The sequence below is a fragment of the Dasypus novemcinctus genome, chromosome X (genome assembly GCF_030445035.2).
Source record: "Dasypus novemcinctus isolate mDasNov1 chromosome X, mDasNov1.1.hap2, whole genome shotgun sequence".
Lineage (NCBI taxonomy): Eukaryota > Metazoa > Chordata > Mammalia > Cingulata > Dasypodidae > Dasypus > Dasypus novemcinctus.
The window spans coordinates 55,667,095-55,680,128 of NC_080704.1; the positions used below are offsets into that span (position 1 = coordinate 55,667,095).

General features: G+C 41.8%; 1 pseudogene; it reads left to right on the forward strand.

Annotated features, from left to right (window-relative positions):
• Nucleotides 1-10,854: 10,854 nt before the first annotated feature.
• Nucleotides 10,855-12,813, forward strand: LOC101431793 (large ribosomal subunit protein uL4 pseudogene; annotated as a pseudogene).
• The last annotated feature ends 221 nt before the right edge of the window (nt 12,814-13,034 follow it).

Below are 13,034 nucleotides of genomic sequence, written 5' to 3' on the forward strand. Positions count from 1 at the left end.
CTATAAATTTTCCTCCAAATCCAGCTCTGTCTCAAAAGTTTTGTTATAAAGGGTACAACTTCAGAATTAATTTTTTACTTTGATCCTAGGTGATTGGATATAGTTTATTAGTTTCTAACTTATGGCAGTTGGTCTTTTCTTTCTCTTTTTCTAATTATGGTTTTACTATGATGTGAACTTGTAAACATTATTCAAAATTTTCTTTGTGGTCCACATACTCCACTGAATTTTGTAAAAGTTTCATGGATATAAGAGAAGAAACCATATTCTGTTTTTGGGTCCAAATTGCTCATTAGGACCTTGCAATCTAGATGGCTGATTAAGGTTTCTTTGCTTTTGTTTTTTTGTCTGTCTATTTCAGCTGCTTTACTATCAAAAGTTAGAATAAATCTGTTGTAATATTTTTAAACAAACTTTCCCTTGTGGTTTTCTGTTTTTATTTTGGGGGGAGGGGAATCCAAAAGTGTTTTTTTTCCCCACATTTTATTTACATTTTAAGACTAACTTTAATCTCAAAATCATATATCCGTCCACCTATTTCTGTTTCATTGGTTTCACTTAAACTTAAATGCATTTTTTGTTAAACAAAGACTGTAAACCAGTATGTACCATGTCTGTTACATGTAACACACAGGAACGACTCTTAACAGAAATTCATCGACACCCCCCAACTTTTAAAATTATAAATACAGTTATCAAAACCATCTTGAACGTATTTTGATACTCCTGTCAGCACCCACGCTACTTCAAAAATTACACAATTTTCAACAATATTCATTATATTTACTACTTTAAACAATTTAAACTGCAGCTCTTTCACAAAGCAAGTGGATAAAGCACGCCATTTATGTTTTTCACTCTTGAAATGAGTTTTCAGACACACATATCCTTCCACAGTAATCTGACTCTTCTTGGCATTTCATCTTGTAAATCTGAATTCTCCTTTGAGTACCCCAGGTTTATGCTTAAATGAGAGTGCCCTTGATTAGAGAAAAAAGAATTGTGCTGCATTTTTCCTCCTGTTACATGAAAACATAATGGATTGAGAAAAGTGGACATGGTGGCTGATGGGTATGAGGAAAGGCAGGAAGAGATGAGAGGTGGAGGCGTCTTTGGGACATGGAGCTGCCCTGGATGGTGCTTCAGGGGCAATCACCGGACATTGTAAATCCTCACAGGGCCCACTGGATGGAATGGGGGAGAGTATGGGCCATGATGTGGACCATTGACCATGAGGTGCAGAGGTGCCCAAAGATGTACTTGCCAAATGCAATGGATGTGTCATGATGATGGGAAGGAGTGTTGCTGGGGGGGGGAGAGGTGGGGTGGGGGTGGTAGGGTTCAATGGGACCTCATATATATATTTTTTTAATGTAATATTATTACAAAGTCAATAAAAAAAAATTCAAACTAAAAAAAAAAACCATAATGGGTGTGCATATATTAAATATATTCTTGCAAATGTCTGGGTCATGTTTACCAGCTGGAATTCTTTGACTTAATGTGTGGGTATTTTGTGTTGTGATACTTAATCAAGACATTAACATGAGAAGAAGGTTGTTGCTTTAAGATAATTTTGAGATCCACTAAAATTAATTGTTGTATGTTTGTCTTTCTGGTGGTTGTGGCAACTTCATATTTTCCTTGGACATCGTTAAACATCTTAGCTCTTGAAGTACAACTTTAATACTATATGAATTTTGCCACTTTGCTAACACTGGTATGCTCTGTGCATCCACTATTCCACTGCAATTATTTATTCCATTCTATATTAATATTTGTTGCAAACCTAACTGATGGAGGAGCTTCTGGGTGTTTAGTTCCACATTCTATTTCAGGCTATACGTTCTCATCATTTGTCCTCGGTGGCCTAATAATCATGCCTGTCCACCTTGTAAGTGTCCTATCTTCATCCTCTTCAAGGCCCCAGCTGACAGTACGGTCACCTACTTCTTTTTGTCCTTCTTCAAGTGCTTCCAACAAGCGAAAATTACAAGGAACTTTTACTCCAATGGAGACCTCCATCTTCTCCTGCAGACCAATGCCCAAAAGTTTTCTATCTTGCGTCATTTTGCACAACGCCGTTATGTATTTTCCTTCTGTCTGTTGAGTACTTTTGACCTTAATTTTACTCTGATATTACATCAACACTCCTGTTTTTATTTTGTGACTATTTACCTATTGTATCTTTACCTAAACCTTTATTTTGCATTTTACTCTTTAAGATATACTTCCTGTAATTGTATATAAATGTCCTTTTTGCCCTAATCCCACATTCGTTTTTTTCCCACAATGTTATTCTTTTAAAAGATTTATTTATTTACTTTTCCCCCTGCCCCTCCTCCTGCCCTGCTGTTTTTGCTGTCTGTGTTGTCTTTTTTTCTCATTTTCTCTCCTGTAGGATTCCCCAGGATTTGCTCCTGGAGACCTCTGATGTGGAGAGAGATTCCGTGTCAGTTGCTCCACCTCGGTTCCCGGTCTCTGCTGTGCTTCAGCTTGACTCTCCCCTCGTCTCTCTTTTGATGCGTCATCATCTTGCTGCGTGGCTCACTTGCGCAGGCACTGGCTCACCACGCGGGCATTCTTGCAGGCACTGGCTTGCTGCGCGGGCATGCTTTTTCTTCTTTTTCACCAGGACGCCCCAGGGATTGAACCTGGGTCCTCCCATACGGTAGGTGGAAGCTCTATCACTTGAGCCACATCCACTTCCCCCACATTCGTGTTTTGAGATTCAGTCCGTTTGAATTTTTTAAAAAGGATTTTATTTCTCCCCACACCCTCATTGTTTGCACTTGCTGTGTCTGTTCGTCGTCCTTGTTTCTTTAGGAGGCACTGGGAGCTGAACCCGGGACCTCTGATGGGGGAGGGAGGCACCTAATTGCTTGAACCACCTCCGTTCCCTGCTTTGTTGTGTCTCTCATTATGTTTTTCCTTCTTGTGTCTCTTGTTGAATCATCTTGTTGTGTCAACTTGCCATGCCTGCCCATTGTGCCAGCTCACTGTCTTGAGGAGGCACCAGGAGCCAAACCAGGGACCTTCCAGTGGTAGGCAGGAGCTCAATCACTTGAGCCGCATCCGCTTCCCTCATTTGAATTTGTGTAATTATGATAAGCTTATTTTTGTATTATAGTATGTTCATTACTTATTTACTACTTTCTAAACGTACTAAACATACATTTTCCTCTTTCCTTCTTTTTAATGACTCCGTGAAGTCTCTTTTTGTCCCTACCCCTTGTCTCATTGGTTTGCAGATTTTTGTTTTTAATAATTGTCCAATTATATACTTTTTCATTTCCAACAGGCATGACTTAATTTATATTTTCTCTAGTGTTTAATCAAATATAATAGGACTCGTAGAGAAAAATGCCCTGGCCTTCATATTTGCCTCTGAAAGATTTGCTTCTGAATTTTTCTTGAAAAAATGTTTATTTTTATTTTTATTATTCATTTTTAAAAAATATTACATTCAAAAAATATGAGGTCCCATTCAACCCCACCGCCCCCACCCCACCGCTCCCCCCACAGCAATACTCTCTCTCATCATCATGACACATCCATTGTGTTTGGTAAGTACATCTCTGGGCATCGCTGTGCCTCATGGTCAATGGTCCACATCATAGCCCATACTCTCCCACGTTCCATCCAGTGGGCCCTGGGGGAATCTACAATGTCCCGTAATTGTCTGTGAAGCACCACCCAGGACAACTCCAAGACCCGAAACCGCCTCCACATCTCATCTCTTCCTCCCATTCCCCGCACCCAGCAGCCACCATGGCCACTTTTGAAAAAATGTTTATTTCAGGGCTATTTATTTTTTTCTTATGTTGTCACTTCTGTTTCAAGAACTCTCCCTTAATATTTTTTATTCAATATCCCATCACTTCATTTATCGTAATTTAACTATATCTCTATGAATGTGCACCTGTGGATGTGTATTTGTTGCAAGTTCAAGGATTTCAGGGCTGATGAAGGACAAGAATTGTCCATGAAGGGGCAGTAACACAAAAACTATATAAAGTGGCACTTGGACAGGTTCACCTGGTAGGGGCAGCCCTTCTCAGTGGAGACCTTTATAACCTATGGTGTGAGGGACTACCTAGAAGGGGAAGCAGGGCAAGGCAACTCCCAGGGCAGAGGGGGATTGGAAAGGGGGTTCAGGTGTCTAGGTGATGTTGCATAGCAGCACAATGGGGGGGGTGTCTCTGAGTCAGACAACTCTGAAGGGTAAAAGTGGCCTGGGGTCTTATCTATGGCTAGCAGATGTTGGGTGTAGTTTTGTGGGGTCTCTGTAACAGATAGCCTCCAAAGAGCTGAAATACGTTTATCTGAGGACAAATACTTTATGATTTCACTTCTATGAAATATCTAGAAATAGCAAATTTGTAGAGACACGAAGTACATTGGAAGGTACCAGGGGATAGGGGAAAAGGGGAGCTGTTGCTTGGTAGGCATTGAGTGTAAACTTTGGACAATTTTAAATAAAATTAATAAGGCATGTTTATTTGAACTATATTACAATGACTGGATGTATAATAATCTTGAGTTTTGTACTCACGCTTTTTTGGCCTAATGGCCCTAGCCTGTTGTAAAGAAGCAAATGACACACAGGGCCAGTGCATGGGGCCATGCTTGGCTTATTTATTTAGCAGTATTTTACCACAACAGTCATTGCTAAACATTATTTTCCTCTCTTATTCTGAGACCTCTCTTCTGATTTAGTTTTTACTTTTTAACTTATTTTTTACGAGGTACTGGGGATTAAACCCAGGACCTTGTGCCTGGGAAGCAGGCACTCAACCGTCAGCTATATCCGCTCCTCAATTCAAGCTGGTTTTCTCATTTGTTTTTGTTTTAGGTCCCTGGGGATTGAACCCAGGCCCTCGTACGTGGGAAGCTGGCACTCAACCACTTGAGCTGCATCCACTCCCCCTGATTTAATATTCATTTATTCAGAATCCTTCCTTGACTGTTTTCCGCAAATAGTCTAATTTTGGTGGAATACTCTTCAAAGTGTTTCATGTCCGAAACTGTTCTTTTTCTTCCTTGATTGAGGAGTGGTATCTTGTGAGGGGGTATAGGATCCTGGCGTTGGAATCCTTATCCCTCCATAGTCCATGGTGAGTAACTTCTAAGATGCCCCCCAGTGATCCCCACTAACTGTACTCATGGTCTTATGTAATTTCCTTCACTCGAGGAACTTGCTTATAACCAATAGAACTCCTTACCGTCGTGGGGATGTCAGTTCTGTGATTAGTGTACAAGAGAATGTAACTTTTGCCTTGCTCACAGGCTCTCTCCCTTGTTGGTGTTGATGAAGTAACTTGCCGTCTCGGGGAGGCCCGTGTAGCAAGAAATGAGGGTGGCCTCTGTCCATCAGCCAGTAAGGAACTGAGGCCCTTAGTCCAACAGCCCAGAAGGAGCTGACCTCTTCCAGTGACCACGTAAGTGAGCTTGTAAGTTGATTCTTCCCCAGCTGACCCTTCAGATGAGAACCCCATCCCCAGCTGATACCTTGAGTGCAGCCTCATTAGAAACCCTGAAGCAGAGGGCCCAGGTAAACCGTGCCCCAATTCCTAACCCACATAAACCGAGATAAAGGCATGCTGTTTTAGGCTGCTAAATTTGTGGTAATTTTTAATGCCTTAATAGACAACTAATACATGGCCTGTAGATGGGAAATAAATGACTTTCTGCATTCCACTGCTGTATGTTCGAAGTCCAGTGGTGGTCTCATTTCTTTCCCTTGTATAAAACTTGTTTTTTCATGGAAGTGTTAAAGAATATTTGCTCATATTTGGGCGACAAGAATCTAGCCAAGTTTGGTCTTTGGATGGATTCCTGTGGTGATTAATGAATTTTAGGAGATAGATGGGGAATGATCAGTGATTTAGGACCCCGATCCTCGCCTTTCACTATACATTAGAATATCACGTGGAGCTATCAACGAATACAACTTTCTTGAGCTCCACCCCAGATGTATTGGTATAATAATTCAGGAATGGTGCCTGCACGTCAGCGTATTTTAGAAGTTCCCAGGTGATTCTAAATTTGCATCCAGAGTTGGCAATTACTAATTTGAGGCCTAAATAGTACAATTATAAAATTGTGCTGTCATCCTTTGTTACAAACAGCAAGGCCTGTGGTTGATGATTAGTGACAGTGAATGAGCATCTCAAGGATGCCATTGCTGCCCATAATTTGGAAGGGGTTAGGCAGTTGATTGACACCCCCGTAAGAGGTGTCTGTCTTTATGCCAGTACCATGCTACTTTTACCACTATCGCTACGTAATACGACTTGAAGTTTGGAGATGAGAGTTCGCTTTTCCTTTTTAAACGTTTCTGGCTCTTCAGGACCCCTTACCCTTCCAAATAAATCGGATAATCATGTTTTCAATAAATGAAATGCTGGTGGAATTTTTGTCAGGATTGCCTTGAATCTGTATATCAGTTTGAGTAGAATTGACATCTTAGTGATATTTAGTCTTCCAACCTATGAGCATGGAATGTTCTTCCAGTTATTTAGGCCTTCTTGGATTTCTTTGAACACTGAGTTGCAGTTTTCTGAATACACGTGCTTTACATTGTTGGTTAAGTTTATTCCTGACTATTTGAGTTTTGTCTATCATATTTTACTTTCACCGCTGTTTTGAAACTTTACTTTTATTGATACAATCTTCATTTCTAGACTCTCTCCTGGGACTTTCTCTCCTGTCTTTTCTTTTCAGGCTCTAGCATACCCTTTAGTATTTCCTGAAAATCTGGTCTCTTGCTTAGAAATTCTCTCAGTTTCTGTTTATCTGTGAATATTCTAATCTCACCCTCAGTTTTGAAAGACAGTCTTGCTGGATATAAGATTCTTGGCTGGAAGTTTTTCTCTTGCAGTATCTTAAATATATCATACCACTGTCTTCTTGCCTCCATGGTTTCTGATAAGAAACTGGCACTTCATCTTACTGAGTATCCCTTATGTGTTATGAATTGCTTTTTTCTTGCTGCTCTCAGATTTCTCTCTTTGTCTTTGGCATTTGACGTTCTGATTAGCATGTGTTTCAGAGTTGGTCTATTCAGATTTATTTGGATGGGAGTATGTTGTGCTTCCTGAACATGGATATCTGTGCCCTTCAATAGGGATGGGAACTTTTCTACTATTGTTTCTTCAAATATTCCTTCTGTCCCTCTTCCATCCTATTCTCCTTCTGAGACACATGACACATTTGTTTGCACATCTCTTGCTGTTTAGTTCCCTGAGACCTTGTTCAATTTTTTCCATTTTTTCTACCTCTCTTCTTTTGTACATTCACTTTCAGAGTCATTTCTTCAAGCTCACCAATCTTTTCTTCTACCTCCTCAAATATGCTATTATATGATTCTAGTGTATTTTAAATTTTATTTATTGCATCTTTCCGTCTCCTGACATCTGCTAGTTTTCTACGTATGCTTTCAAATTCTTCTTTATGCTCATCCCATGTCTTCTTAATATCCTTAGTCTCTTTAGCCATCTCACTGATTAGAGCTCCAATCTGATCTACATGGAATGAAGCCTGTCCCTACCAGCACTGTGATTTTCAGTTTGCCCAGCTTTCCCTTGTGCCAGAGGAGGAGTTAAAATGGTGGCTATCGGCCTCTTTCTGATTTGAACGGGTCCAGGCTTTAGCTGTTCTTAGGATTACATTTTAGCCCACCGAATATACTAATCAGTAGCTGGTGCCCACTCGCCTCTTCCTCCCATGTTTTTGGAAAGTGGAGCTTCCAATTCCAGCCACAGAATAGCTTCAGAGGTGGCTTGTGCCTTCAGTGGAGGATGGGCACCAGCCTCTGGGGAATGGAGTACTCTACTTATGAATCTTCTCTGCAGATGGGCAATCTCCTCCTTCCATTCTTTCAGGGATATTGCAGGATGCTCTTCTGGTGTCCTGGCACCCCCAGACAGGTGCTTTACATAGCTCTGGGTGATTACTAACTGCCCTGTAGCATGAACTGACTCTAGGAGCATCTTACTCTACCACCATCTTGCTGGTTCTGTATAATTCTTTTAGTGTGCTTTTGGATTATGTTTCCAAGTATTTTGTTGAAGATTTTTGCATCTACATTCATTAGAAATCTTGGTTTATAATTTTCTTTTTTTATAGTATCTTTATCTGGTTTTGATTTGGGGTGTTGTTGGCTTCATAGAATGAATTACCTGTTAAGATTAGGGCTTTGATTTCACCATGTCAGCGAGGCATTAGTCAGGTTGATTCCCGCCTCCTTGGTGGGCTGATATGATTGGACACTCAAGAAGACACACGGGAAAAGAGAGAGAACTCTGTCATTTTTAATCCTGGGGCCCCAGGGTGAAATGAACCATTCCCTTGATAGTTCAGAGCTGACCTTGTGAAGAGATCAGAGCAGCTGAGCAGCTCAGATGGCTCAGAAAAAAATAAGCACTATGCCAGAGACTGATATAGGAAGCCCTGAGAGACAAGCCCTATGCCAGCCTACAGCTGAGATTGGGAAGGAGCTGAGCCCACAGAGCCTTAAGAGGAAAAGGAAGCCCAGGAAGAACAGACCTTTCTTCATTGAAGAAAGCAACCATCTTTCTTCAACATGTGACTTTGGTGAGAAAATAACCTTGAGTTGGACTCTTTAGGACCTTGTAACTGTAAGCTTTTACCCTAAACAAATACCCTTTATAAAAGCTAACAGAGTTCTCCTACTTTGCAACAGCACCTTTTTGGCAGACTAATACAGTAGAATTCACCTGTGAAGCCATGTGGTCCTGGGCTTTTCATCTTTGGGAGTTTTTTTTTTTAATTTTTAATTAAAGTTAATAGATCACAAGGAATGTTACATTAAAAAAAATAAAAAAAACAAAAAACACGAGGTTCCCATATAACCCACTCCCCACCCCCCACCACATCATTTTTGTAAATTGTAATTTTGAAGATACATACGTCACAAAAAAATGTTACATTAAAAAACATAAGAGGTTCTGATGACTGTTTCAATCTCTTCACTTGTGATTGATTTGTTGACATCTTCTATTTCTCTAGTGTCAGTGTAGGTGGTTTATGTGTTTCTAGGAAGTTTTACATCTCCTCTACATTGTCTAATTTTTTGGCACACAGGTGTTCATAGTATCCTCTTTTCATCTCTTTTTTTTCCCCTGCGGGGTCAGTGGTAATGTCTCCACTCTCCTTTCTCATTTTATTTATTTGTAGCTTCTCTTTTTTCCTTTGTCAGTCTAGCTAAGTGTCAATTTTGTTGACCTTCTCAAAGAATCAACTTTTTTGGTTTTGTTGATTCTCTCTGTTGATTTTTTCTCTGTATTTCATTTATTTCTGCTCTGATCTGTACTATTTCTTTCCTTCAGCTTGGTTTGGGATATTAGTTTGCTGTTCTTTTTCTAGTTCTTCCAGGTCTTCAGTTAGCGCTTCAATTTTAACTCTTTTTATTTTTTAATTTTTTTTGTTTTTTAACATGCTATTTTTATTTATTTTTTTTTGTCTTTATTTTTTAATATTACATTAAAAAATATGAGGTCCCCATATACTCCCCACCCCCCTCACCCCACTCCTCCCCCCATAACAACAATCTCCTCCATCATCATGAGACAATCATTGCATTTGGTGAATACATCTCTGAGCACCGCTGCATCTCATGGTCAATGGTCCACATCATAGCCCTCACTCTCCCACATTCCACCCAGTGGGCCATGGGAGGACATACAATGTCTGGTAACTGTCCCTGCAGCTTACAACTCCAAGTCCCGAAAATCCCCCCACATCTCATCTCTTCCTCCCACTCCCTACCCCCAGCAGCCACCATGGCCACTTTCTCCACACCAATGCCACATTTTCTTCAATTACTAATCACAATAGTTCATGAATAGAATATAATGAATAGAATATCAGTAAGTCCACTCTAATCCACACTCTATTCCTCCATCCTGTGGACCTTGGAACGGTTGTGTCCACTCCACATCTATATCAAGAGGGGGCTTAGATTCCACATGGATGCTGGATGCAATCCTCCTGCTTTCAGTTGTAGGCACTCTTGGCCCCCTGGTATGGTGGTTGACCTTCTTCAACTCCATGTCAGCTGAGTGGGGTAAGTCCGATAAACCAGAGTGTAGGAAGTGAAGTCTGTTGAGGCTCAGGGCCTGGCTATCACATGGTCAGTCCAGAGATTTAGGTCCCTTGGGTATATATTAAGCCCCAGCACCAACTACAGTTCCAGTAAAAGTAACAGGAGAGGCTTGTGAACAAAGATCACATCTGAGTCCAGCTCCATCACACAGAAACACAAACTCCAAATTAGGGCCAAATGACATGGCACTGAACTGAATCTGCCATGACCATAGCACCTGTGGGTCTCTGTAGCCCTAAGAAGAACCAATACCCGGGGTTGTATCTACTGGCTATAAATTTCCTTCTCAGGGAAACGGACTTTGGCCCAGTGGTTAGGGCGTCCGTCTACCACATGGGAGGTCCGCGGTTCAAGCCCTGGGCCTCCTTGACCCGTGTGGAGCTGGCCCATGCACAGTGCTGATGCGCGCAAGGAGTGCCCTGCTACACAGGGGTGTCCCCCACGTAGGGGAGCCCCACGCGCAAGGAGTGCACCCATAAGGAGAGCCGCCCAGCGCGAAGGAGGGAGCAGCCTGCCGAGGAATGGCGCCGCCCACAATTCCCGTGCCGCTGACGACAACAGAAGCGGACAAAGAAACAAGACGCAGCAAAAAGACACAGAAAACAGACAACCAGGGGAGGGGAGGGGAATTAAATAAATAAAAAATAAATCTTTAAAAAAAAAAAATTTCCTTCTCAGCATTGCCTCTGCAGTGTCCCATAGGTTTTTGCCCCGCCCCCCGCGACATGTCTCCTTCATCTGTCTGCTTGTTGTTTCCACTTGTCTGCTCATTGTTTGCACTCATTGTCTGCGTACTGCGTCTGCACACTGTGTCTGCTCACTGTGCCTGCTCATTGTCTGCTCATTGTGTTTTGCTTTTTTTCTTGCTGCTTTCAGAATCCTCTCTTTATCTCTAATATTTTAAATTTTGAATAGTATGTGTTTGGGTAGGTCTATTTGAATTTATTCTGTTTGGGGAGAATTGTCCCTCATGGATATTGATATTTATGTCTCTCATAATGATTGGGAAGTTTTCTGCCATTATTTCCTCAAATATTCTTTCTGCCCCTTTTCCATTCTCTTCTTCTGAAATACCAATAATTCGAATGCTTGTATGTTTTCCATTGTCATTCAATTCCCCAAGACTCTGTTCCATTTTTCCATTCTCTTCTCTTTCTGTTCTCCTGCTTTTGCCAGTTGAGATGTTCTGTCTTTGAAATCATTAATTCTGTCTTCGAGGTATTCAAATCTGCTCTAATGTATTTTTTATTGTACTTTTGTAGATAACGTAGATCACAAAAAATGTTACATTAAAAAATATAAGTGGCTTTTCCTGTGGGAGCCGCCGGGTTGAGAGGAGCGTGGACTTCTCTCTCCCCAGCACGGCGTGTGCTTGTCCACTGATATCTATGTACTCTGAAAAGGGGGAGTCATCTGGCAAGAATGTTACTTTGCCTGCTGTGTTCAAGGCTCCCATTAGACCGGATATTGTGAACTTTGTTCATACCAATTTGTGCAAAAACAGCAGACAGCCCTATGCTGTCAGTGAGCTTGCAGGTCATCAAACCAGTGCTGAATCCTGGGGCACTGGCAGAGCTGTGGCACGAATTCCCAGAGTTCGAGGTGGTGGGACACAACTATCTGGCCAGGGTGCTTTTGGAAATATGTGTCATGGTGACCGCATGTTTGCACCAACCAAAACACGGTGTCGGTGGCACCAAAGGGTGAACACAACACAGAAGCGATATGCCATTTTTTCTGCCCTTGCTGCTTCCGCCTTACCAGCACTGGTCATGTCTAAAGGTCATCGTGTTGAGGAAGTTCCTGAACTTCCTTTAGTGGTTGAAGACAAAGTTGAAGGCTACAAGAAGACCCAGGAGGCTGTTCTGCTACTTAAGAAACTTAAGGCCTGGAATGATATCAAAAAGGTCTATGCCTCTCAGCGAATGAGAGCTGGCAAGGGCAAAATGAGAAACCGTCGTTGCATTCAGCGCAGGGGACCGTGCATCATCTATAATGAAGACAATGTTATCATCAAGGCTTTCAGAAACATCCCTGGAATCACTCTGCTTAATGTAAGCAAGCTGAACATTTTGAAGCTTGCTCCTGGTGGGCGTGTGGGACGTTTCTGCATTTGGACTGAAAGTGCTTTCCACAAGTTAGATGAACTATATGGCACTTGGCATAAAGCTGCCTCCTTCAAGAGTAACTACAATCTTCCCATGCACAAGGTGATGAATACAGATGAATACAGATCTTAGCAGAATCTTGAAAAGCCCAAAGATCCAGAGAGCCCTCCGTGCACCACGCAAGAAGATTCATCGCTGAGTCCTAAAGAAGAACCCACGGAAACACCTGAGAATCATGTTGAAACTAAACCCATATGCAAAGCCTATGTGCCGAAACACTATTCTTCACCAGGCCAGGAATCACACACTCAGGGTGGAGAAAGCAGCAGCCGCACTAGAGGCCAGATCAGCTGAGAAGGGCGTTGCAGGCAGGAAGCCTGCAGTGGGGAAGAAAGGCAAGAAGCCTATTGGTGTTAAGAAACCACAGAAGCCTTTGGGAAAGAAAGCTGCAGCTACCAAGAAGCCAGGAGAAAAGAAATCTACCACAGAAGTAAAGAAGCCTGCTGCTTAAATTGCTTATTACATAAGTCAAATCATTTTGGACAGCTTATTTTGAATGACGACCAGATCAAAGAGGCAGTGAAAAAAATATATAAGTGGTTCCCACATACGCCATCCCCCACCCCCCACTCCTCCCACATCAACAACCTCCTCCATCATTGCGGCACACCCATGGCATTTAGTGAATACATCTTGGACCACTGCTGCACTGCATGGATTATAGTTCACACTGAAGTTTACACTCTCCCCCAGTACATGCAGTGGGTTATGGCAAGATATATAATGTCCAGCATCTG